This window comes from Sciurus vulgaris, assembly GCF_902686455.1.
Source record: "Sciurus vulgaris genome assembly, chromosome: 7".
NCBI classification, from domain to species: Eukaryota; Metazoa; Chordata; class Mammalia; order Rodentia; family Sciuridae; genus Sciurus; species Sciurus vulgaris.
In genome coordinates this window covers 43,411,509-43,437,672 of record NC_136467.1, presented here as the reverse complement: position 1 = coordinate 43,437,672, position 26,164 = coordinate 43,411,509, and the positions used below count along the sequence as shown (strand labels likewise).

General features: G+C 36.7%; 2 long non-coding RNA genes across 4 annotated transcripts in view; one reads left to right on the top strand and one right to left on the bottom strand.

The window, feature by feature from the left end:
* LOC306665050 overlaps positions 1-26,164 on the top strand; it is a 506,589-nt gene that overhangs the window by 306,298 nt on the left and 174,127 nt on the right. The gene's annotated exons all lie outside the window — the stretch shown is intronic.
* The window catches only part of LOC306665047, a 44,384-nt gene that overhangs the window by 14,429 nt on the left and 3,791 nt on the right, over positions 1-26,164 (bottom strand). For 2 of the 3 annotated variants that reach the window (XR_013764904.1, XR_013764905.1), the window contains exons 2-3: positions 18,963-19,142; positions 3,572-3,679 (exon numbers count right to left, since the gene is read on the bottom strand). This is a non-coding gene — a long non-coding RNA (uncharacterized lncRNA). Of the gene's footprint in view, positions 1-3,571; positions 3,680-12,032; positions 12,111-18,962; positions 19,143-26,164 lie in introns of all 3 variants that reach the window. The other variant, XR_013764903.1, reaches the window with a different exon arrangement.

Below are 26,164 nucleotides of genomic sequence, written 5' to 3'. Positions count from 1 at the left end.
ATATTCGCTCTTGGTTGGATGGTATATTCTATAAATGTCCGTTAAGTCTAAATTATTGATTGTGTTATTGAGATCTATGGTTTCTTTGTTCAATTTTTGTTTGGAAGATCTGTCCAGTGGTGAGAGAGGCATGTTAAAATCACCTAGTATTATTGTGTTATGGTCTATTTGGTTTCTGAAATTGAGAAGGATTTGTTTGACATACATGGATGAGCCACTGTTTGGGGCATAGATGTTTATGATTGTTACGTCTTGCTGATTTATGGTTCCCTTAAGCAGTATGTAATGTCCTTCTTTATCCCTTTTGACTAGTTTTGACTTGAAGTCCACCTTATCTGAAATGAGGATGGATACCCCAGCTTTTTTGCTGAGTCCATGTGCATGATATGTTTTCCCCCATCCTTTCACCTTTAGTCTATGTGTATCTCTTTCTACGAGGTGAGTCTCTTGCAGGCAACATATTGTTGGATCTTTCTTTTTGATCCAATCTGCCAGTCTATGTCTTTTGATTGATGAGTTCAGGCCATTAATATTCAGGGTTATTATTGAGATATGATTAGTATTCCCGGTCATTTGGTTCATTTTATTTATTTATTTATTTATTTATTTTGAGATGACTTGGTTCTTCCTTTATTTGACAATTCCTTTAGGATGGTTCCTCCCATTGCTGATTTGTTTCTTTGTTTTTCATCTCTTCCTCATGGAATATTTTGCTGAGAATGTTCTGTAATGCTGGCTTTCTTTTTGTAAATTCTTTTAGCTTTTGTTTATCATGGAAGGATTTTATTTCATCATCAAATTTGAAGGTAAGTTTTGCTGGGTATAAGATTCTTGGTTGGCATCCATTTTCTTTCAGGGCTTGAAAAATGTTGTTCCAGGCCCTTCTAGCTTTTAGGGTCTGGATTGAAAAATCTGCTGATATCCGTATTGGTTTCCCCCTGAATGTAATTTGATTCCTCTCTCTTGCGGCCTTTAAAATTCTGTCTTTATTTTGTATGTTGGGCATTTTCATTATAATGTGCCTTGGTGTGGGTCTGTTGTAATTTTGTATATTTGGAGTCCTATAAGCCTCTTGTACTTGATCTTCCATTTCATTCTTCAGATTTGGGAAATTTTCTGATAGTATTTCATTGAATAGATTGTTCATTCCTTTGGTCTGTTTCTCTAAGCCTTCCTCAATTCCAATAATTCTCAAATTTGGCCTCTTCATGATATCCCATAGTTCTTGGAGATTCTGTTCATGATTTCTTACCATCTTCTCTGTTTGTTCAACTTTGTTTTCAAGGTTAAATATTTTATCTTCAATGTCTGATGTTCTGTCTTCCAGGTGTTCTATTCTATTGGTTATGCTTTCTATGGAGTTCTTAATTTGGTTTATTGTTTCCTTCATTTCAAGGATTTCTGTTTGGTTTTTTTTTTCAATATCTCTAACTCTTTATTGAAGTGATCTTTTGCTTCCTGTATTTGCTCTTTTAACTGTCGATTGGTGCGATCATTCAGTGCCTGCATTTGCTCTTGCATCTCGTCATTTGCTTCCCTGATCATTTTAATTATGTACATTCTGAACTCCCTTTCTGTCATTTCTTCTGCCATGCTGTCATTGGGTTTCATTGATGTAACATCTAGATTTGTTTGCAGCATTTTCTTTCCTTGTTTTCTCATATTGTTCAGGTATCAGTTGACCGCTGTGATATTGCAGATTTCCTCTATTGTCTTATAATATCCCTGAAGATTTCTATTATATCCCCTCTTAGTCTTCAGTAGCCTGAAATCTTGGAGGAAGTTGATAATGCAGTGCTCCACAAGGGAGCTGACTCCCTAGGGGTGGTGGCCTTCTGGTGGGGTATATTCCCTGCTAGTGGGCAGAGGTACCTTCACTTGCTGATGAATGGTCATCCAGAAGGGAAGTAGGTTGTGGGCTGATGCAAGACCAGTTTGGGCCTGTGTCTCTGATTTTACGGTCCTTTTGGGAGAACCTCACCCAACAGGGAGGAGTCACCCGGTGGGGAGGTCTCGCTGGTCGGTTTTCCTCCCAGAGGTTCCGTTCAATTCACAACTACCACCTGGGCTGGGCAGCCTTCTTCTGCAATGTTCCCAGGGACCCGGACCTACCTCCTGGGCCTGGAAGCCTCACCCTTCGCAAACGAATCTCCTTCGGCTGCCTCTCCTCAGAGAAGCTGCCTGCAGTCCTGGAGCCTTCGCTCCACCCCTCAGTTTGTCTGTGGGGTCCTTCCACCAAGAAGTCGTCTAGGACCCTGCTCTGCACTTTTCACCTGGCTATGCGGCCCCTCCTCTGAGCAGCCACCTGGAGCCCCTTACAATCGCTCCGAGTCCCAGTGACCCGCCACACGCCTTTTCCTCCGGCAGCCACCTGTTGTTCCGTGCGGTCGCTCTAAGACCAAGTGACCCACCACGCACCACTTTCTCCACCAGGCATTCACCCAGAGATCTGGTGCGTCACGAGTCCCAAGAACTCACTGTGCACCTTCTTGTCCCGACTGCCTCCCGTAGCCCTGGTGCAGTCACTTCGAGCCCAAGCACCCCGCTGCGCTCCTCCTCCTTCTCCAGACAACCTCCCTATGTTCAGGAGCGGATGCTCTGGGACCAAACCACTCACCACGCTGTTCCACCGGATAGCCGCCCAGAGCCCTGGCGCAGCTGCTCCAATTCCAAGCGACGTGCCGAGCCCGTATTTCTCCTTCTCCTCTGGGCAGCCCCCTGTGTTCAGGGGTGGTCACGTTCAGTCCAAACAGCTCACCAAGCACCTTCTCCTTTGGGCAGCCTCCCAGAGCGTGGGTGGGTTGCGCCGAGTCCAAGCGCTGTGGTGAACAGCCACCTCTCCAATGCTCCCAGCTGTCTGCGATCACTGCTCCGGCGGGGGGAGGGGCGCCTCGCCGGCAGTTCTACTTTGCAAAGATCCCTGCTTTCGGGGCTACCGCCCTGTCCGGGGGCTACCGCCCCGTCCGGGATGCCTGCCCAGTGGGAAACACTCACCCGGCTGCTTTGAGTTGGTCCCAAGTCTCTCAATATCTCCTTTTCTTGAGTCCTGAGTCCACGCTGCTCCTCCGGATAGCCGCCCGGAGCCCTGGTGCAGCTGATCCAATTCCAAGCGACGTGCCGAGCCCGTATTTCTCCTTCTCCTCTGGGCAGCCCCCTCTTCAATGCTCCCAGCTGTCTGCGATCACTGCTCCGGCGGGGGGAGGGGTGCCTCGCCGGCCGTTCTACTTTGCAAAGATCCCTGCTTTTGGGGCTACCGCCCCGTCCAGGACTCCTGCCCCGTCCAGGACGCCTGCCCAGTGGGATACTCTTGCCCGGCTGCTTTGAGTTGGTCCCAAGGCTCTCTATATCTCCTCTTCTTGAGTCCTGAGTCCTGGAGCAACATGAAACGCAGCCACCCTCTAGTCCGCCATCTTGAATCCCCTAGATAAAAATTTAGCCTTAAGAAACACAGTAAACTAGTGCTTGTAGATTTGTATTATTTTAGTTTTTTGTTTTGTTTTGTTTTCTGGTTGTTTTGCTGTGATCAGAATACTTGGTAAGAACAACAGAAAAAAGTTTATTTGGGGCTCACAGTTTCAAAGGTCTCAGTCAATGGTTGATCAACTCCACTGATCTGGGCCAGAGGTGAACAATTATGGCAGAAGGGCTTGGCAGAGAAAAGCTGTTCATCTCATGGCAACTGGGAAACAGAGCGATAAAGAGGAAGAAGTCAGGCTCCCAGTGACCCTACTTTTCCACCTATTCCTAATCTGCCGTGGTTATCACCCAGTAGTCTATCCAGTTATCAATGGATAATCCAGAAAATGAATCAACCTACTGATGAGGTTAGAGCCCTAGTCTTTGCCTAAAATTCCCACCTCTGAACCTTGCTCTATTGGGAAACATGCTTTCAACAGTTTTCCAGAGTATACTCCAGATCTAAACCATAATAGAGTTCATGAATGTATAGTAAATAAACATGTCATTTTTAAGTTACATCAAAAAATAAAATTTTTAAAACCCACAAAACAAAAACTTATATGAAAATGAATTTTCTTTCTCCATAGAAATGCCAAATAGTAACTTATGTGTTATTCTAGATTCAGTGGAGTGCTCATGCTCCCTTATTTAAAATAATGAAATAATGACTTTCATCAGAACATTATATTATAATTTATAGGAAAATATTTCAAACTTTCTAAATTTTAGTATTCTTGAAGTGTCTATAAGGATTCTCTCCCATGTACCCATAGCCACCAATCATTTAAGCAAAATTGTTTGTTCTAACAAGAAGCCTGGCCAAATACTACAGCATAAAAAGACCCAGAGAAATGGGTTAAATGGATTAAACCCAGAATTTAACTACAGTGATTCAGATAAAGTTAGACATTAGACAACATATTAAATATTCTAGTTCTAGTTTTAAGTAAGTGATCATTCTCCAATTTGAGTATACATGAGACACTTATTTTTGAAGGCTATTCTTGGAAGTTAAATCTAATATAATAGATGAATTTAGAGTCTGACTGCCTTTAGCACATAGAACAGTACGAGGTATGAACACAAAACCACAAGCGAGATCAAAATATGTTTTGCTAGTCCTGTCTCCTATTTGTTATTTCTATAACACATATTTTCTATTCTACATACTCACTCCAGTCCAACATCATTCTCCCTATGGACAGGAAGATAAGATAAGAACTCTGTGCACAAGTTCTCACAGCAGCAGTCTAGAGCTCCCTCTCCTCAGTGTACCCTGAAATAGTTACTGTTGATTGTATATACTTGCCAGAAAGTTCTGAAGTGTGCCCAGTTGTTTTTTTCAGTTTTCTTTTAAAGCCTTCACATCATGGCCCCAAGCTATGATCTCCCCAGTTAAGAAGTGGTCATCTCATCATCTTTCAGGTGCTGAAGCCTGAAGAAGTTATCTTCACTGCAGATAACCTCAGGTTGTGGCATGTCCTTCATTAATGAAGTCAATCCCCAGGAATATAAACATGGGATAGTCAATGTGATCTGGCAGATAGTGTCCATAAACATAAGCTAACTGGCATCTGAAGAGCCTTGAGAGATTAAAACACATTCTGTACATCTGTTCAGCTTTGCAGCACAGGTTTTCCTCAAATACCTTCCAAGATTCATTCTGTTTTCCTGTTTGATATCCTCATATACAACCTTTATGTGTTCAAAGAAAACAGAACTATATGGAAAATAATGACATAAAATACAATGCACTTAAAATCATAATCCAAAATCAGTAAGACTTTGAAACAAGAATCCATTGATAAAATTTACTTTATTTTTCCTAATCAATAAAACCTGTTGTGAGTGATGAGTAATTTACTGATTTAACATTCCTTTATTGGGCCACTTAGGTTAAAGTTACAGTCTAATTTAACAGACCTATATTTCAGTATGATAAAATTTTATGCGTATCAAATTTTTATATTATAGCTTGAGAAATAACATTTTAACTCCCCATTATATTGCTATCCTAATGTCATAACAAAGTCCTATAAACTCCATTGGCAAAATCCCAACTTACCTAATTAAATACAGCTTTAAGACCTCAAAATAACATTGGAAAATATTTTCATCATGCTGGAAACTCAGGGACAATTAAATATTTTATTCAGCATTTATAATCATTGCATAAAGTTCACCCTTCATGTTTGCATGTAATGATATATTTTAAATAGATAAAAATCTACAACACAAACTACTAATTCTTTCTGTTGTGACTAAAGGTGAGTTACGAAGAAAACAAAAACTTCCAAAGGATGTGACTATACCCAACAGATAAAGTAAGGTTAGTCCAAACCTTCATATCAGTGACCCCCATTCTAGCAAACAGAAAAGTTCATTCATATTTATTTCAGAGGCAAGATCATAGTCTGTGTCATGTCAGCAGTTCTCCCTCCTAGCAGTCTTTGTGATCCTTTAATATGTCAGAGGAGATAAGATCTTCTTGTTGTATTACTGACAGTTAGGAAACAATAACAATACCTTCTTTGGGATTTCAAGCACTTCCCCTTTCAAGTCTGCATCTCTAGGTTGAGCTCCAAGGAACCCAGAAGTTCAAATCCATCCCTATCATCATTTACTCTAGTTGCAGAGTATCTTCAATCCTGCATTATGGATCTTATCTATAGTACCAGTGTTTGAAAGTAAGTCCCACATGATGTTAAACTGTGACCATCTCCTTCATCAGTCTTGCCAAAATTCAATTAAGCAGTGTTTCCACAAATTCCTGTCAGTCCCTGACATTATGTTTTCAAATTGTACCACCCATCTTTTTTTATCATGATATTTAGTTAAATCAGCATTCTTCTATACACAATACTTTGTGATGTTTGTTTTAATCTTCTGAGAAGTTTATTCCAGATTTTCAATGTGTTTGTCATTTTCCATAATTTAGAAATGCAACTTTACTATTTTAGGCAAAAGTGGTTCAAGTTTTCTCTGCAGGGAGATCATAGAGTTAGTTTCTTGATTCTGGAAATCATTTCCCCAAACAAACTTTATATGTGGACTCCTGAGTTCTTGACAGAGTCATTTTCCTTCTAAGTTGTTTGCTATTGAGATGTCATTGCAGACAATTAATCAATGATGCACCTGATATCAGTGCTAAAGGTGTGTCTCCTGTGAATAATATACTCTATTTTTTTCACAATGAAAAATCTGAAAAATAGAAAATATACCCAATCACCCAGATGTGTCTCTTTTGTTAGAACCAAAGTTTTAAATGTGGCAGAAATAAATCAGGCCTTGATTTCTCTGGCATAACTAGGCTATGGATTAGAGAATCAATAGTCTCTCTATGATTACAATTCATAGAGAATTTGAGAACAGAGAGATTTTGAGAACAGAGAATGTTAGCAACTTTGGAAAAGGAAGTTTGCATTTTAAATAATTAGTTACTCCCTCCTTTTTTAGAAAATGAAATCATATAGATGCCTAATATATATAATTATCTATATATTGCATGAATTTAAACACATACATGTATGTTTGTATGACTTCTGTTTGATTTTTTTTAGAGAGCATTTGTTTTCTTTTTGGTACTAGGGATTTAATCCAGGGGTGCTTTACCACTGAGCTACATCCCCAACACTTTTTTTTTCTAACACTTTTTATTTTTTAATTTGAGAAAGGATCTAAGTTGCTAAATTGGTCAGTTTCGTTGAGCTATAACTTAATAAAATATAATTCACCAATTTGAAGTGTGCCATTAGACAACTTTTAAGAAATACAGCAGTTCCATAATCACCACCACAATTATAATACAGAAAACTTCCATTACCCTAAAATGTTTTCTTATATTCCTTTCAGTTAATTTTCTCCCTTCACATCACAGCCATTGGAAACCACTGATTTTCTATAACTCTTGTTTTGACTTTTTTAGAATTTCATCTTAATGGAATCCTACAATATGTAGTCTTTTTTGTCCAGCATCTCTCACTTATAATATTACATTTAAAATTCAGTTAGGAAACAACCCATGTTGGTTGTAAGTACCCACAATTCATCCTTTTTCTGTTGCTGATTACTATTATATTAGTTTGCCTTTCCATTTCCTCACATCCTAAATCAAGACTACTCGTACTGCAGAAGAGCTGATAGTGAGAATGCCTGTCCACACTGTGGAAACCCTACCCACAAAGATGTGGCTTGATGTCATGACCTTTTATAGATGAAAACACTATTGGCTTCAGATCCTTCCTGAGTTCTGGGACAGCCTCTGCAGGTGGTGTTTCTCTGGCTTCATGTCAGCTGGCTGCTGGCCTATGAGAGGTAAGACAGTAGAGGGTAGAGGAAGGGAGTAACCCTAGCATTTCTCTCTCCAGTCTTTGCTTTGATCAGCTCTTTTGATAAAGGATACATTTCCTCTTTGGTTTTAGCTCCCACCAGAAAAACCCACCATGGCTTCAGTTTCTATCATGTCAACCCAACCCCTACATTTGAGTAATATCTTTCATTCCTTTCAAATCTAATTAAAGAATACTTTTTCTATTTCTAATTTCTGAGTCTTCATTGTGTCTTATTTAATGCAGTTCTCTCCACTACATTTCTGTGTTACAGCAACTTGAAGTAGTATATTCTGTTTGATCAGATCTTGATTACATTTCACAAAATCCAAGTCACTTTTATTGTTTATGGTAACCTAACTTGTACCACAAAACTTATCTCATTTAATCCTTTCACTAGTGCTGAGGCATAATTATTATTCCCATTTATAAGTTAAACCTAGGGAAAGTATATATCACACAGAAGTTCGCAGTGCTAATAAGTAACAGAGGTTAAGATGCCAAGAGGTTGAAAACAAATTGAAGCGTCTGTCCATGGGTGTGCAGAAGTGCAGGCAGGCTGAGTGTGGGTAGTAGAGTACAGGATACTTGACATAACTTTAGACAAAAGTGCAAAAACCATTTTGTAATCTGTTCCATGAGAATGCAAACTATTTTTGATCCTCTCTCCTGATCATATTGGAAAGAATGCATTTTCCAGATCAATACCACAGTATATCTGAGGTGGTGTTAGTTTACCCTAACAATAATGTCGCATCTGCCACAATAGCATCTTACTTGTTTGAATTTGTGGTAGTCTACTATCTCCCAAGGATCCTCCAGGGTATTACAGAAATCAAACTGGTAAATTAAATAAAAGATGATGGAAACCACCAATCTGCATTGTGTGTGTGTCTTTAAGAGTAACACTAATCACTGCTATTCATCCCCAGATTAAGTATTGTAACTGATTTACTATTTGATTAGTGAATAAGAGGTGGGGGGGTAGGCAGGGTTGGATGTTTTCATTTCATGATTCCTACTATAATGCTCTTATCCCAAAGGACAAAGAGTCAATGTAGGGAATGTGTCAAATACCAAGCACGTTTATTACAACTGTACTCTCAGGGGCCAGGGTAATGACCACTAACTGAGTCCATGGAGCCAAGTCTAAGCCTACTGCATTTGATTACCTTGCTCTCTCACATCCCACTCTAAAGGGCATCACAGTGGCAACCTGAACCCCGTAACAGTCTCACAATGGGTGGCATTTGTCCTTCCCCATTTTACAGTCACCCAAGTAAACATCTCTGGGTCCCTTTGGGGAAGGAATTGGGACATACTACCATTTACATTGTCGTGGCATTGCAGAACCCTTCCTTTGAGGATCTGGCCTCTCTTTTAGTAGCTGGAATCCAGCTGTGAAACTGGTTAAGTGCAGAAATAGAGATCATGGAGGCTGGGTTGTTTTCAGTGGTAGAGCTCTTGCCTACAGGCATGAAGCCAGGATTCAATCCCCCACATCACAGCAAATAAATATACAAGGTCAGTGATCATGACTTTCACTTGGGTCAACTGCTCTTAGCCTTCAGATAATCTACCCTTAAATTTTATATATAGATTGAGTAATGAATCATCAGTTATTCACTTATTTTACTGCTAGAGATACCATGTCTATTAATCATGACCCTCTTTCTGTTCAGGATGCTAGGCTGTTTCTCCAACCTTGCCACTCATAATAATTATATGTACCTGACTCCTGAGTCAAATGCTGCTGCCTGGCACCCACTGCTTCAGTATGCCCTTCATTCATAGTGCTACTGGTTTCCCAATGGCATCCCTGACCTGCTGAAGTAAGTCACCACTGAACTTCTAAGTTGTGTAAGTGCCCCTCTTACAAGCACATTTTTTTTAGTTGTCAATGTATTTTTATTTATTTATTTATATGTGGTGCTGAGAATGAACCCAGTGTCTCACACATGCTAGGCAAGTGCTCTACTCCTGAGCCATAACCCAAGCCCACCAGTACATTCTTGATGGCTTTAGTGAATAGTGTGTCCTTCTAGCCTTTCCATACAATAAATTCCTTTTGTGAGTCTTCTATGCTTACATAGTTATCCCCTCTCTCATGAGCTGCTCTCCTAATCTCTCTTTAAAGTACCTTTATGTAGTTCATGGAAATTTTGTTATTGCAATCTCACTTAATATAGGTCAGAGATAATCAAACAATGGCCCATGGACCAAATCCAATCTGATACCTGTGTTTGTAAATCAAGTTTTATTGAAACACATACAGCCATTCTCATTCATGTATTATTTATGGATGCTCTTCCACTATAATGCAGAGTTGAATAGTTAAACAAACACCATCTGGCCTACACAGCCAAAAACATTTACTAACTGCTCTGAGCAGTCAAAAATTTTAAACTCCTTGTGTAAGCCATTGCTTTTTCCATGCATCTAGAAATCATCCTAGTAGAAAGATATTTCCAAAATACCTTTCTGGTTAATTCTATATCCCAGGAAATTAGTTCCAAGTCAATAAGCTCTCCCTTATTCCTTTATTTCCTGCCACCTTGACCAAGGACCCTCAGAAAGCAGTCCTATTTATGGTCTCCTGTTTTTTCCAGTTTATTCAGGGCAGGTCCTGTAACTTTTAGGGAATGCCATCAGTCCCTGAATTGCCAGGTCCTGCATGTCCTCATGCTGTGTTATGCTATAACACAGTAGTAGTTTTAGCTCTGGCTCTAGCAGTTAGAAGAAGACAAAGGAGCAAATCCTAAGGTGGTTCATTGAGGAAAGAGGCTTCTGCTTCATTTTCAAGCAAGCTAAAAAGAGCTAGCTTCTATTAGGGAAGCTATGCAAATTCAGAGTTCAGGGGAGTCATACTTTTCAATATTTCTGTGGACATCAATCCAGATCATTCAACATATTTATCAGATCCCATTATTTCCCAATCAATGCTTTAGTCTTGGCATAGCGATGTGGTTTACATGTAAATTGAAACTTATTGGTGCTCAGTTGCTCTGTCAATTATTTCTGGTTCTAGTCCCAAATTTACTCTTCCTCTCACTGCCAAGTGGTGATAGTTTTTCTTATATGCTTCCAAGGATGTTCATATTTAAAATTTTGTTAGGTAATTGTTCTTCACTTTCTGCTTTACTTCAACCCTGTTTAGAACATCAATCAATTCTGCCATTGCAGTTACTAATTCTAAATGCCTAATAGAATATACAAGCTAATGAATTCCCTTTCACCAATATACATAGCACCAATGACTCTCTGTCTTCAACCTACCACCAATGATGTGATCCTTCTGAACGATATTACATAATACATCTTTGCTAAAAGAAAGTGAAAAAAGAAAGCACAGAGGATGAAAATATAATGAACATCCTCAATTTGTCTATTTATCTCTCTTTGTAATCATCACTGGTCTCACCTGGAATTTCACTAAAAGATTAACTATTTCCTTCCCATTGTGTCTCCTCCCCATGGAACACCATGTTTTTTGAATTTGGTATGAAGGATTTCAGAACTCTGTTACAATTCTCATTACTAACATACTACTTGTGTTGGAAGGAGGATCATTTTTCTTTACTCAAATTTTCAAAGATATCATGGAAAGAAATAATAAGTTAATAATCATATTCTGCATATTAAATAACCATTTAGGTATGGTACGACCTTAAAAATAAGTAACAAACAATGTCATAAACCTGAAGCTGAAAAAATTCAACTACTGTATGAAAATAAAGATGATGGGGAAAAATGGTATTTATAATAACAGAAGGAGAAAGGGGGTTCTTAAACATAATGTAAGAAGTGCAAATATGGAGTTACTTAGAACTGTGAAGGGCAGAGTGTGAGTGATTGTTAATTACATAGAGACAGAAATAAGAAGCACCTCTGAGAGATAAGTGATGCAAGTACAGAAGACAGATGATAATGGCTAATGAGAATGTAGCAAGAGAGAGATATTTGGGAATGCGGCCCTCAGTCTTGTCATGTTCCAGGCACACAGCCTTAACAATAGCAGCAGCAGAGGGCAGGGCTATGTATCCACTTTAATGTAGATGTTAATCATTAAACAAAGATGTCATAGATGAGATTTGTTTTTTCATACTATATATTTTCCCAGGTAGATTATAAGTAAGGGGAGAAACTACGCACACACATAATGTTCCTCCCCAAAACATAAAAGCATTTTAATGCATCATGTTATAAATCATAGTTTCTATAAAATATAACAAATTGGATCCAAACCTCTATCTGGCATTGGAATGTCTTTTTTTGCAAGTAAATCAATGTGGGGTTACCTCCAAGCTCTGGATATTCTCAGTACTACAAGTAAATGAACAAAAACACAAAACATGTTTAAGTCATAACTCTAGTTTCATTTTAATCTATGTATCAGTGACACAACCTCAAAAGTGAAAACATAGATTCAGCCCACACCAGAACTTACCAGTTAAACAACAACCGTTCTACTATTAAATGAATAGAAATGATTTTTATCTAAAACTCCTTTCTTTCATACTGCTTAATCATAAAAACCAAATTTCACCTAAAAGAAGAACTTTTTGTCATTGTTTCTTTTGTTGTTGTTGTCATCATCATTGTTGAGTCAAGGTCTCCCTATGTTTCCCAGTTGATCTTAAACTCAACTCATGGACTCAAGCAATGCTCTTGCCTCAGTTTCACAAGTAGCTGTGACTATGGTAGTGTGCCAAAAAGGCTTAAGAGGCCAAAAGTGCAAAGAATATCATTGTTCTGGAACATTAAAATAGGTAACAATATTATAAATAAGGATAATGATTGAAATAGCAAATCAAATCTCAATTTTTTACTTTGAATTCAACCAGTGGCATTCACACCAAACACTGAAATGATTTTTTTGTGTAATGGATACATAAGTATCTAAGGCAGGTACAGTTAAATTTTAATTCATTTAAATTTCTTAAAATATTAACTAAATGAATCACATGTTTATAAATGATTAGTGTATATGCTGATCTTTATTTAATTGCATAGTTTCTAAAAGAGACTAGGCTTTATAATCCAAAAACAAAGGACTGCACACCCCAAGCTCTATCAGGTCAGGTAAGGAAAGGAATATAGCCAATTTATTGGATGGCTTTGAATAAAGGTCTTTAGCCAACTTTTATCTCTAGATAATAGAGAAATAGTCAAAAATGTAATTTGTTTTTGTCAGTGTATTCAGAAACCTAATGATGGTTGAGATGTAAAAAAATTAAATTAAAATTAAAATGTAGACTCTGAGGCATAGATGACAGAATGAAGTCAGCTTACAGATTACCTGCAAAATGTTGATGAAAATCACAACGGGAAAATAAAAGTAAAAACACCTTGAAATTCGCCAGCAGCAACCATACAGAGACAACTCCAAGCACCTTCCATGGCCAAGGAAAGAAACAGGATTTTGGCTAGCAAAATAGAGCTCCTAGGCAGTGCCTTAAAGCTGTATTGGAAGAAAAAAATCAAAAGCTCACAAATCTTACAAGTACCACATAATCAGTAACAAGATAAGCAACCAGAAAAAGTCATGATGAAATCCTCAAGAGTGTTATTAGCAACTGGGTTGTGGACTCTCAGCAAATGCAGCAGAGTTGCCTGACTTCACCATTTTACAAGGCTTCAATCAAAATTGGGAAAATAATTTGAAATCCCAAAATCAACTGCCATAGGACAAAAGGCACAACTCCAACCTGACACAGGACAAAAATCTCAAATGAGGAAATGAGGGACAGGTCACTCAACAAAGGCTACATTCAAGTCTTAGCAAGATCATGACTTGCCTGACTTTTGCCCACCAACAGGCTCTGAAACGTGGTTTGAATTGCTATACCATGCCTCTAAAACTTAACTTAGAATGAGGACCAGGTATCCGATACGGTGATTAAAGGCAAATTACAAACCACATACTCTCTAAATCAGGTCCAGTGGGAGATCTATTCAAAGCTGCTTCTATTAAGTATAAGCTAACTGAAGGAACTACATGTGCATGTGCACACACAAACACACACACACACACACCCCACCACCAACAGAAAAGCAAAGAAGAAAATCCAGAGATTATGATATGTAAAAGCTTGATGAAGAAAATATTTTAGGAAAAACAAATGATCAAACAAACCCAGTGAAGAGATCATTCCCCAAAAGTATATTGTATTACAGAATAATTTAATAAGAAAATAGATTAAGTAATATAAGAACTCAAAACTAAGACAAACAATTCACATGAAATTTAAAAAGAAACTCCAGAGGCAGAGAAGCAGAGTCCAAACACCACATTCAAACCAATAAATAAATTATAAAAATCAGCCACAGATAAACAAGAAGGCATGAAATTATCAAGTGCATATGAATAAAATGGACTGAGTATCCAATGATATAAATACTCTATCACTGGCTATTTTTCCAGGAGTGCACCATAAATAAAATACATTTTCTAACAGCCTGTTAGAGACTGTTATGGCATCAATCTTCTGCATGGTAAGATTCCATACAACCAGAAAATTTGCATCGAAGGTATCAATTGAATGAACTTCATTTGTAAGTATTCATGTGATGCAATCAGTACCAGAAAAGTACTACCTGACATTCTAATTGTTGTACCAGAACTATGGATTTACAACAAACCAAACATGGGTTATAAACCATGTTAGCAATTTTAGAATAGTCACCACACCTATATATATATTTTTTTTTAATTTTTTATTATTTTAGTTATTTTGTGATGAGTCATGGAATGCAAAGCTTCTACTAATGAAAGATTTAAAAACTCAAGAAGGGGTTAAGGGTTGTAGCTCAGTGGTAGAGCACTTGCCTAGCACATGTGAGACACTGAGTTCAATCCCCAGCACCACATAAAAATAAATAAATTAAATAAAAGTATTGTGTCCGTCTACAACTAAAAAAATATTTAAAAAATAAACTCAAAAAAGGGGGATTTTTTAAAGATAGTGGAATAGAGGAGGTTGCTCTCCTGGTTGCTCCCTGATGTGAAACCAAGAAAGCAGATAGGCAGCTTCTCAGTAAGGTAGGTGGGAAAAAATGGTGGGGAGACTTTACAGGGAATTAATACTGGACATTTGAAGCAGATTGGGACTCAGGAGGTTGCCTATAATAAAATAAAGAAGAAATCCCCAGTGCCACCACCAGCAGCAGCACCAGCCAGAGCAGTACCCCAGTGAGCAAAGTGGAGGGATAGGGAATTAAAGGAATCCACATTTTTAAGAGGCCTGAGGCACGTTTGGTTATGTAGAGATCAGATATCAAAGACATTGATATCTGATAAACTGAAAGGCATGCTGCACATCCTTGTGTGGGAAAGAAGCTGCATCTCTCCTGGCTACACATGGAGGACAGAAGGAGGAACCATTTTGCAGCTGCAGCACTGAGACCAGCAGCTGTCAGAAATTTCTAGCAAACCAGAACTTGGCTGAAAATTACAGGCCTGGGAAACCAATGCCGCACAGCATAGAGTGTGCCTAAATGATCAGGAGAAAATGAAATGTGAAGAGGGGTTTACACAGGGGAATGCAGGTCATGGAAACCCACTTGGCTCTCCTCTCTCCCTCCAATCCAGTGACTTGAAGGACTAGCTGGGGGAGAAGCACTCAGCCAGGAATTTGAAAGGGCATGGGCAGGCATGATTAAGTTTGGTTGGAGACTGAACCCAAGAAACCAGGAAACATGGGGTCTGCAGGTGACAGAGTGGACTAAGGATAGGCTTCTCCACTCTGGGAGTGGAACCTAGGGGAGATCCCTGAGGTGTAGTCTCCCAGCATGGACTGGCAACTTCTGAGCCTTGAAAATTTGCTGATTCAAAATCTTCAGTTCAATCACCGTTCAAGAATAACCTGGAACCTACCTAAGACTCAACCTTACCTCCAGGAGCACTGTCTATGGAATTTTCTCTCATGGAACTCCAGTGATCCCCCTGAGGATGGAGCAGACATCACACTCCAGCCTGCCCCACCAAACACTGCTGAGAAGGGAAGATCAAAATCTTCAACTTCAATGGAATCAATTCTACAAAATTTCATCAAAAATTTTTTCTCTGTCTTTTAAGTTTTTTGTTTTTCCTTCTTTCTATTTAATTGTGACCTGAATGGTTCCTGGACACTTATAAATATTCATATCTGTTTCTTTTTTCTCATTTCTAGCCTTTTTTGAAGGAAGTTATTTTTCATGGATCAGTATTTTGAGTACTAGGATGTTTGATTAGTATATTGCAGTTTTTTATTTTTTATCTTTATTTTTTAATTTTTATTTTATATATTTTTTTTCTCTTATCTGTTTCCTTTGATTCTCTTTCTCTCTTTCTGTCTGCTAACAGCCAATCTTTATTTTTCTTTTACTCTTCCTTTAATATTTTACTTATATTTGTATCCTCCTACCTATAATCATCACATCCTGCATCACTTTTTTTCTCTCCTTATTCACCATTTGAAATTGAAAATCCATTTTCCAGCTTACCATTTTTACTGTGAGTAAAAATTGATCATGTCATTTTTGTTTATTGTGATGATTAACACTGTAGATGTCATAGCAGGAACTATTTGGTTTAATGCTGTATATTCCTTACATTGGTTGTTGTTATTATTTGTCTCCCTCTAAATGGTGAGGTACTGGAAACCTTCAGGGACACCATAATTCCATGAATAGAAACTCTACTGCCTCAGATCCATACCCCTTAGATGGGTAGACACAAAAAGGACATGAAAAAGCAAGGGAACAAATCACCCCAAACAACCCAAAATATATCAATAACAGAATCCATCAAGGCAAGAAGAAATGTCAGAGGAGTTTAGAATGTCCATAGTTAAATTGATCTGAGAGGAGTGCAAAAACAAAATACAGGAAGTAATATATCACTTTAATAAAGAGATAGAGATTCAAATATGGGAGTCATAGAGCACCAAAAATACACAAAATTACAACAGACACACACCAAGACACATTACTATGAAGATGCTTAATACAGAATAAGGATTGATTGAATTTTCAAGTCTGCTATAGAAAAATTACATGTCATATTTTGAGAGAAACCAATGTGAATCTCAGCTAATTTCTCAACTCAGACTCTCAAAGCTAGGAGGTTTTAGAATAACATATACCAAGTTCTGAAAGAAAATGGGTGCCAGACAAGAATATTATACCAAGCAAAACTAAATTTCAGAACCGATGATAAAATAAGAACCTTCCACGATAAACAAAAGTTAAAAGAATTCACAACTAGAAAGCTTGCACTATAAAACATACTCAAAAAATATTTCATGAAGAAGAAATGAAAAATAAAAGTGAAAACTAGTAAACTAATATTCTCCCTGAAGAACAGAGTTACTTTATATTAGGTAGAGGGGAGTGAAGGGAGGAGAATGAGTATGGGGGAAGGAATGATAGTAGAGTGCAACAGATATTATTACTTCATGTGCAAACATGACTGCATGACTGATGTAATCCTGCAATATGTATAATCAGAAAAATGAGAGATTACACTCCATTTATGAGTTATCTATCAAAATGTATAAATGCATTCTACTCTCATGTACAACTAATTAGAACAAATAATATTAAAAAGATTTTTTAAAAAAATTAGGGAGAAATTAATTCGAATTAAAAATTAGAAATAAATCAAAAGGATAGAAAATAAAAATAACATTGAATGTAACTGCCCTAAACTCTTTAATTAAAAACTTATACTGGAAGATTATAGAGTTCATTCAATTTGTATATTTTAACAATTTCATTGCTGACTCACTTAACATAAAATCTCTTAAAGCATTTCCCTAATACTAAATTAATTCCTATACTACTTAATGTTAGGTTAGATATTTTAAATGAGCCAATAATTTTCTTCAATGGATTTCTGAGAATTCTTACCCAGTTCAATGGTATGATATCAATATCATTAAAAACTTTTGCACTTGACAGTGTTCTTTCCATAAATCTTCTCGGTGACAAAGCTCTCAGGTTTATACTTCCATGCATAGATTTCAGAAGGATACCAAAATTAAACAATTAACTATCTCTTAATGACAAGGTTTTAAATGACCATGGTTAAAGATCTGATGGGAGTTTATTGGAATGCAATTGACAGGAAATTTTGTTATTTCTGTGAAATACAATATTTTAAGATTATAATTAGAATGATGACAATAGTTACACCTGAACACTCAGAGTTCTAGGAAATTCATACAATTTCTGGAACACACACTGGTTACATATTCAATATACTCATACTCAACATAACTTAAAGAAAGCTAAATATCATTTATTATTTTACAATGCTTTCCATGCAATTGAACATATCAAATAATATTAATTAACTTAAAAGTTGGATTTTTATAAGGAGAAGTAATAAAGTTTTTTTTTGTGATATTTTAGGAGCCTGTAAGAACCTATACTCCAAAAATACTTCACCAAAATTTCTTTAAAATTCATTCTGGAGAAATTATCAAAAATTTCAAAGAGTTTAAAACACTTGATTAAAACAGAATCACTATAGGCATTCATTTAATCAGAGTAATTAAAAAAAGACTTCAAAGGTAAATAGAGAAAGTTATGTAGTTGTAATTCTAGCTAAAACCCCTTAGCTTCTTTAATAGAATTCAGTTTTCTTAAATAAGGAAGGACCTAATAAAGACAAAGTGAAACCAAGCATCTTGATAGAAACAGAACCTTTGTTTTCTAGTCCAATTATCTAAAATATAAAGAAAATCCTTTATTTCCCTATTTAGAGCAGACAAATACTCTAGGAAAAACTGTTGCTTATCAGAAAGAATTGACTTCTAGTTTCTCATCAATGTACTTTTGATATTAATGTTCAATTTTTAGAAAGACTTACATTTTCCTTTTAATCTTAGCCAGACTGATCACACACAAAATTTATTTGCAAAGATTATTCTTCCATAAATCTAGAACTTTCTTTCTTATATCCATTCAGTTTTTGTCCCATACCTTTCCTCTTTTTTATTTTGAAACCACTAGTCATTCTACTTTAAGACAAAAATGAACCTCTTTTTCCCTTAACATCCTCGTGCCTTTTAGCTTTCCTAAAAAGTACATTTCCCTTCTTTGTATTCTTGCATATTGGGTTGTTTCTTTCATTACTTTCATTAATTTAAACTACATATACATTAGTTAGAATTCTTAACCCTTAGTTACCTTAATTTCAAGTGTACACTGGCAATTTGTGAACTGTCAGTCACACCAGCAATGTGTGGATTGGAAGTCTACGAATCATAATTTCTACAAGTATATGTTTTCTCATGGTACAGTTTGCAATGTGTCACAGAATATGTTTATAACTGTCCCGAATATCTTCAGTCTCTCTTTAATAAGAAACTGTAAAGGAAGAAAAAAATTATTTCAATCCTCTTAGCTTTTTTTTTCTTTAAGGTAGGCCTGAGAATTATATAGTTGATACAGATTTCCCTCTGCCTCAACTTTCTGTCCATCATAAGAATAGGAAAACATTTTGATATAGGAAAGACATCTCTCACACGGGAATTTTATCTTACTTATATCTATTTAAGTCACTAACAATTTTGCTAGTATTGTTTATAAAAATGAGACATTGAATAGTTAGCAATCAGTATTTTCCTTGTTGAAATAATTTTGTATTATAGAAATAATATCAGCTCATTTTACTAATGAACCTAGGTAGAAAAAGTTTTATTTCTATATTATATTTATTTCTCACAACTCAAAATACATGACTATTTTAATCGAAATGACACAATTTAGATGTTTTTTTCCCAAAGATTATTCCAAAACGCATTAACTTGGAAAATAGTTTGGATTAGTTTATATCCTTGTAAGAACTTAGGGAATACATGATTTTTGTAAGAACTTATACTGTATTAAAGTTAATTAAATAGAGCTTTATGACAATTTAATTTTGGCAATACTACAAAGAGGTAGAAAATATTACATAAAGATAACATATATAACATATAAACACATATAAACAGAATCATATCTTATAGATTGATTTACAATTTTTATCTACATGCCAGGTATGCTAACATAAAACTTACTAATTTATTAGAGAATATCTGGAGCTGAATTGTTTTTCTGGTCAATAAAACAAGATTACTGGCCCAGATGGTTAAAGCTTGTGACCAATACTTATGGAACAAAAGTTTAGGTATATTTCATTTGCCTTTTACAAGGAATCTTTTAGAGGCAATCTTTGATTTATTTAATTTTTGAGATGCGTCTGTGCATCAGTTAATGACTGCATTCTATTTTTTTCTTTTGACGTTTTTGGATTTTTTTTGTTCTTTTGTAATATGCTTTTCTTTCTTTTTTTTTTGAGTTCAACAATATTTTTAGTTATTATCAGTTAGAGAGATTCTCTACTTATTTATTGACATTTTTAAACAGAAAAAGAGGGACAAATAGAGAATTAAATCTCCTGTAGGCCCTGAGAGACCAAAATGGTAAAAATGGCTTGACTTCTCAAAGGGTCTTTCAATCCTCCTATTCCCCTACAACACAGAGCAAACACCTACTCATCTGTGGAGATACTCATTGATCTACAATTAAATAATAGAATTTGGATTGAGGCATTGACCTAAATTACCAAAATCACCACTGCTTAAAAATCTCCCGCTAGGTTAGAAAGCAATCATCAGGCCATCCTGCTCCGCTTTGGCAGACACTGCCTTTCCAAGGCTTTTTTTTTTTTTCCATTTTTTTTATTAAAAATCATAAATTTACATAGGGCAAAGCTATTTGATTCATTCTGTTATTTTTTCCCTTCCCCCCACCGCTCCCACCCCTCTTTTCCCTCTATACAGTCCTTTCTTCCTCCATTCTTACCACCCTCCTTATCCCTAACCCTAAACCTAACCCTAACCCTAATGCAAACCCCTCCTACCCCCCCCTTATATGTCCTCATCCACTTATCAGCGAGATCATTCGTCCGTTAGTTTTTTGAGATTGGCTTATGTCACTTAGCATGATGTTCTCCAATTTCATCCATTTGTCTGCAAAGGCCATAATTTTATTATTCTATATATAGCTGAGTAATATTCCATTGTACATATATACCACATTTTCTTTATCCATTCATCAATTGAAGGCATCTAGGTTGGTTCCACAATCTAGTTATTGTGAATTGAGCAGCTATGAACATTGATGTAGCTGCATCACTGTAGTATGCTGATTTTAAGTCCTTTGGGTATAGGCCAAGGAGTGGGAGAGCTGGGTCAAATGGTGGTTCCATTTCAAGCTTTCTGAAGAATCTCCACACTGCTTTCCAAAGTGGCTGCACTAATTTGCAACCCCACCAGCAATGTATGAGTGTACCTTTTTCCCCACATCCTCGTCAACACCTATTGTTGCTTGTGTTCTTGATAATCGCCATTCTAATTGGGGTGAGAAGGAATCGTAGGGTAGTTTTGATTTGCATTTCTCTTATTACTAGAGATGTTGAACATTTTTTCATCTATCTGTTGATTGCTTGTACATCATCTTCTGTGAAGTGTCTGTTCATTTCCTTAGCCCATTTGTTGATTGGATTATTTGTATTCTTGGTGTAGAGTTTTTTGAGTTCTTTATATATTCTAGAAATTAGTGCTCTATCTGAAGTATGAGTGGCAAAGATATTCTCCCACTCTGTAGGCTCTCTCTTCACATTACTGATAGTTTCCTTTGCTGAGAGAAAGCTTTTTAGTTTGAATCTATCCCAGTTGTTGATTCTTGCTTTTATTTCTTGGGCTATGGGAGTCCTGTTAAGGAAGTCTGATCCTAAGCCAACAAGTTGAAGGTTTGGACCTACTTTTTCTTCTATAATTTGCAGGATATCTGGTATGATTCTGAGGTCCTTGAACCATTTTGAGTTGAGTTTTGTGCAGGGTAAGAGATAGGGGTTTAATTTCATTCTGAGGCATATGATTTTCCAATTTTCCCAGCACCATTTGTTGAAGAGGCTATCTTTCCTTCATTGCATATTTTTGGCCCCTTTGTCTAGTATGAGAAAATTGTATTTATTTGGCTTTGTGTCCATGTCCTCTATTCTGTGCCATTGATCTACCTGTCTATTTTGGTACCAATACCATGCCGTTTATGTTACTGTTGCTTTGTAATAGAGTTGAAGATCTGGTATTGCGATGCCCCCTGCTTCGCTCTTTCTACTGAGGATTGCTTTAGCTATTCTGGGTTTCTTATTCTTCCAGATGAATTTCATAATTGCTTGCTCTATTTCTGTAAGGTACACCATTGGGATTTTAATTGGAATTCCATTGAATTTGTATAGCACTTTAGGTAGTATGGTCATTTTGACAATATTAATTCTTCCTATCCAAGAACATGGGAGATCTTTCCATCTTCTAAGGTTTTCTTTAATTTCTTTCTTTAGAGTTCTGTAGTTCTCATTGTAGAGGTCTTTCACCTCGTTTGTGAGATTGATTCCCAAGTATTTTATTTTTTTCGAGGCTATTGTGAATGGGGTAGTTTTCCTAATTTCTCTTTCTGAAGATTCATTACTTATGTATAAAAATGCATTGGATTTATGAGCATTGATCTTGTAACCTGCTACTTTACTGAATTCACTTATGAGTTCTAAGAGTTTTTTGCTGGAATTTCCTGGTTCCTCTAAATATGTAATCATGTCATCAGCGAACAGGGATAGTTTGAGTTCTTCTTTTCCAATTCGTATCCCTTTAATTTCTTCGGTTTGTCTAATTGCTCTGGCTAGAATCTCAAGAACGATGTTGAATAGAAGTGGTGAAAGAGGGCATCCCTACCTTGTTCCAGTTTTTAGGGGGAATGCTTTCAGTTTTTCACCATTTAGAATGATATTAGCCGTGGGCTTACCATAAATGACCTTTACAATGTTAAGGAATGTTCCCACTATCCCTATTTTTTCTAGTGTTTTGAGCATGAAGGGGTGCTGTATTTTATCAAATGCTTTTTCTGCATCTATTGAAATAATCATGTGATTCTTGACTTTAAGTCTATTAATATGGTGAATTACATTTATTGATTTCCTGATGTTGAACCAACCTTGCATCCCTGGGATGAAACCCACTTGATCATGGTGCACTATCTTTTTAATATGTTTTTGTATGCGATTTGCTAAAATTTTGTTGAGAATTTTTGCGTCGATGTTCATTAAGGATAATGGTCTGAAATTTTCTTTCCTTGATGAGTCTCTGTCTGGTTTAGGTATCAGTGTGATATTGGCTTCATAGAATGTGTTTGGGAGGGTTCCCTCCTCTTCTATTTTGTGGAATACTTTGAGAAGTATTGGAATGAGCTCTTCTTTAAAGGTTTTGTAGAACTCGGCTGAGAATCCATCTGGTCCCGGACTTTTCTTTGTTGGTAGGCTTTTGATGACTTCTTCTATTTCAGTACTTGAAATTGGTCTATTTAAATTGTGTATGTCCTCCTCGTTCAGTTTAGGCAATTCATATATCTCTAGAAACCTGTTGATGTCTTCAAAATTTTCTATTTTTTTGGAGTATAGATTTTCAAAATAGCTTCTAATTATGTTCTGTATTTCAATCGTGTCTGTTGTGATATTACCTTGTTCATTCCGAATTTTAGTGATTTGGGTTTTCTCTCGTCTTCTCTTTGTTAGTGTGGCTAAAGGTTTATCAATTTTGTTTATTTTTTCAAAGAACCAACTATTTATTTTGTCAATTTTTTGTATTGTTTCTTTTGTTTCAATTTCATTGATTTCAGCTCTCAGTTTAACTATTTCCAGCCTTCTACTACTTTTGGTGCTGGTCTGTTCTTCTTCTCTAGGGCTTTGAGCTGTAGTGTTAGGTCATTTATTTGTTGAGTTTTACTTCTTTTATTAAATGTGCTCCATGAAATAAATATCACTCTATGTACTGCTTTCATAGTGTCCCAGATATTTTGATATGATGTTTCTTTGTTCTCATTTACCTCTAAGAATTTTTTAATTCCCTTCCTAATATCTTCTGTTATCCATTCATCATATAATAGCATATTGTTTAATCTCCAGATGTCGGAATAGTTTCTGTGTTTTACTCTTTCATTTATTTCTAACTTTAATCCATTATGATCTGATAGAATACAAGGTAGTGTCTCTATCTTCTTGTATTTGCTAACATTAGCTTTGTGGCATAATATATGGTCTCTTTTAGAGAAGGATCCATGTGCTGCTGAGAAGAAAGTGTATTCACTCTTGGTTGGATGGTATATTCTATAAATGTCCGTTAAGTCTAAATTATTGATTGTGTTATTGAGATCTATGGTTTCTTTGTTCAAATTTTGTCTGGAAGATCTGTCCAGTGGTGAGAGAGGCATGTTAAAATCACCTAGTATTATTTTGTTATAGTCTATTTGGTTTCTGAAATTGAGAAGGATTTGTTTGACATACATGAATGAGCCACTGTTTGGGGCATAGATGTTTATGATTGTTATATCTTGCTGATTTATGCTTCCTTTAAGCAGTATGAAATGACCTTCTTTATCCCTTCTGACTAACTTTGGCTTGAAGTCCACATTATCGGAAATGAGGATGGATCCTCCAGCTTTTTTGCTGAGTCCATGTGCATGGTATGTTTTTCCCCATCCTCTCACCTTTAGTCTGTGGGTATCTTTTTCTATGAGGTGAGTCTCTTTTAGGCAACATATTGTTGGATCCTTCTTTTTAATCCAATCTGCCAGTCTATGTCTTTTGATTGATGAATTCAGGCCATAAACATTCAGGGTAATTATTAAGATATGATTTGGTTTCCCGGTCATATGGTTCATTTTTTAAATTTTATTTATTTATTTATTTGACACTATTGAGTTCCTCCTTTATTTGACAATTCCTTTAGGATAATTCCTCCCTTTGCTGATTTGCTTCTTTGTTTTTCATCTCTTCCTCATGGAATATTTTGCTGAGAATGTTCTGTAATGCTGGCTTTCTTTTTGTAAATTCTTTTAGCTTTTGTTTATCATGGAAGGATTTTATTTCATCGTCAAATTTGAAGGTAAGTTTTGCTGTGTTTAAGATTCTTGGTTGGCATCCATTTTCTTTCAGGGCTTGAAAAATGTTGTTCCAGGCCCTTCTAGCTTTTAGGGTCTGGATTGAAAAATCTGCTGAATCCACATTGGTTTCCCCCTGAATGTATTTTGGTTCTTTTCTCTCACAGTCTTTAAAATTCTGTCTTTATTTTGTATGTTAGGTATTTTCATTATAGTGTGCCTTGGTGTGGGTCTGTTGTAATTTTGTGTATTTGGAGTCCTATAAGCCTCTTGAACTTGATTTTCCATTTCATTCTTCAGATTTGGGAAATTTTCTGATATTATTTCATTGAATAGATTGTTCATTCCTTTGGTTTGTTTCTTTAGGCCTTCCTCAATCCCAATAATTCTTAAATTTGGCCTTTTCATGATATTCCATAGTTCTTGTAGATTCTGTTCATGATTTCTTACCATCTTCTCTGTTTGTTCAACTTTGTTTTCAAGGTTAAATATTTTGTCTTCAATGTCTGAGGTTCTGTCTTCCAGGTGTTCTATCCTACTGGATATGCTTTCTATGGAGTTCTTAATTTGGTTTATTGTTTCCTTCATGTCAAGGATTTCTGTTTGGTTTTTTTTCAATATCTCTAACTCTTTATTGAAATGATCTTTTGCTTCCTGTATTTGCTCTTTTAACTGTCGTTTGGTGCAATCATTCAATGCGTGCATTTGCTCTTTCATCTCATCATTCAGTGCGTGCATTTGCTCTTTCATCTCATCATTTGCTTCCCTGATCATTTTAATTATGTACATTCTGAACTCCTTTTCTGTCATTTCTTCTGCCATGCTGTCATTGGGTTTTATTGATGTAACATCTAGATTTGTTTGAGGCATTTTCTTTCCTTGTTTTCTCATATTGTTCAGGTATCAGTGGACTGCTGAGATATTGCAGATTTCCTCTATTGACTTACAATGTCCTTGAAGATTTCTATATATATCCCCTCTTAGCCTTCAGTAGGCTGAAGTCTTGGAGGAAATTGATGATGCGGTGCTCCACAAGGAAGCTGCCTCTCTAGGAGTGGTGGCCTTGAGGTGGGGTATAATCCCTGCTAGTGGGCAGAGGTGCCTCCACTTGTTGACCAATGGTCATCCAAAGGGGACCTAGGCTGTGGGCTGACGCAAGGCCTGTTTGGGCCTGAGTCTCTGGTTTTACCGTCCTTGTGGGGAAACCTCACCCGGCAGGGAAGACTCACCCAGTGGGGAGGTCTCGCTGGTAGTTCCCCTCCTAGAGGTTCCCCTCAATTTATACCTACCACCTGGGCTGGGCTGCCTTCCTCTGCAAAGTTTCCAGGGGCCCGGCCCTACCTCCTGGGCCTGGGAGCCTCACCCTTCGCAGATGAATCTCCTTAGGCTGCCCCTCCTCAGAGAATCTGCCC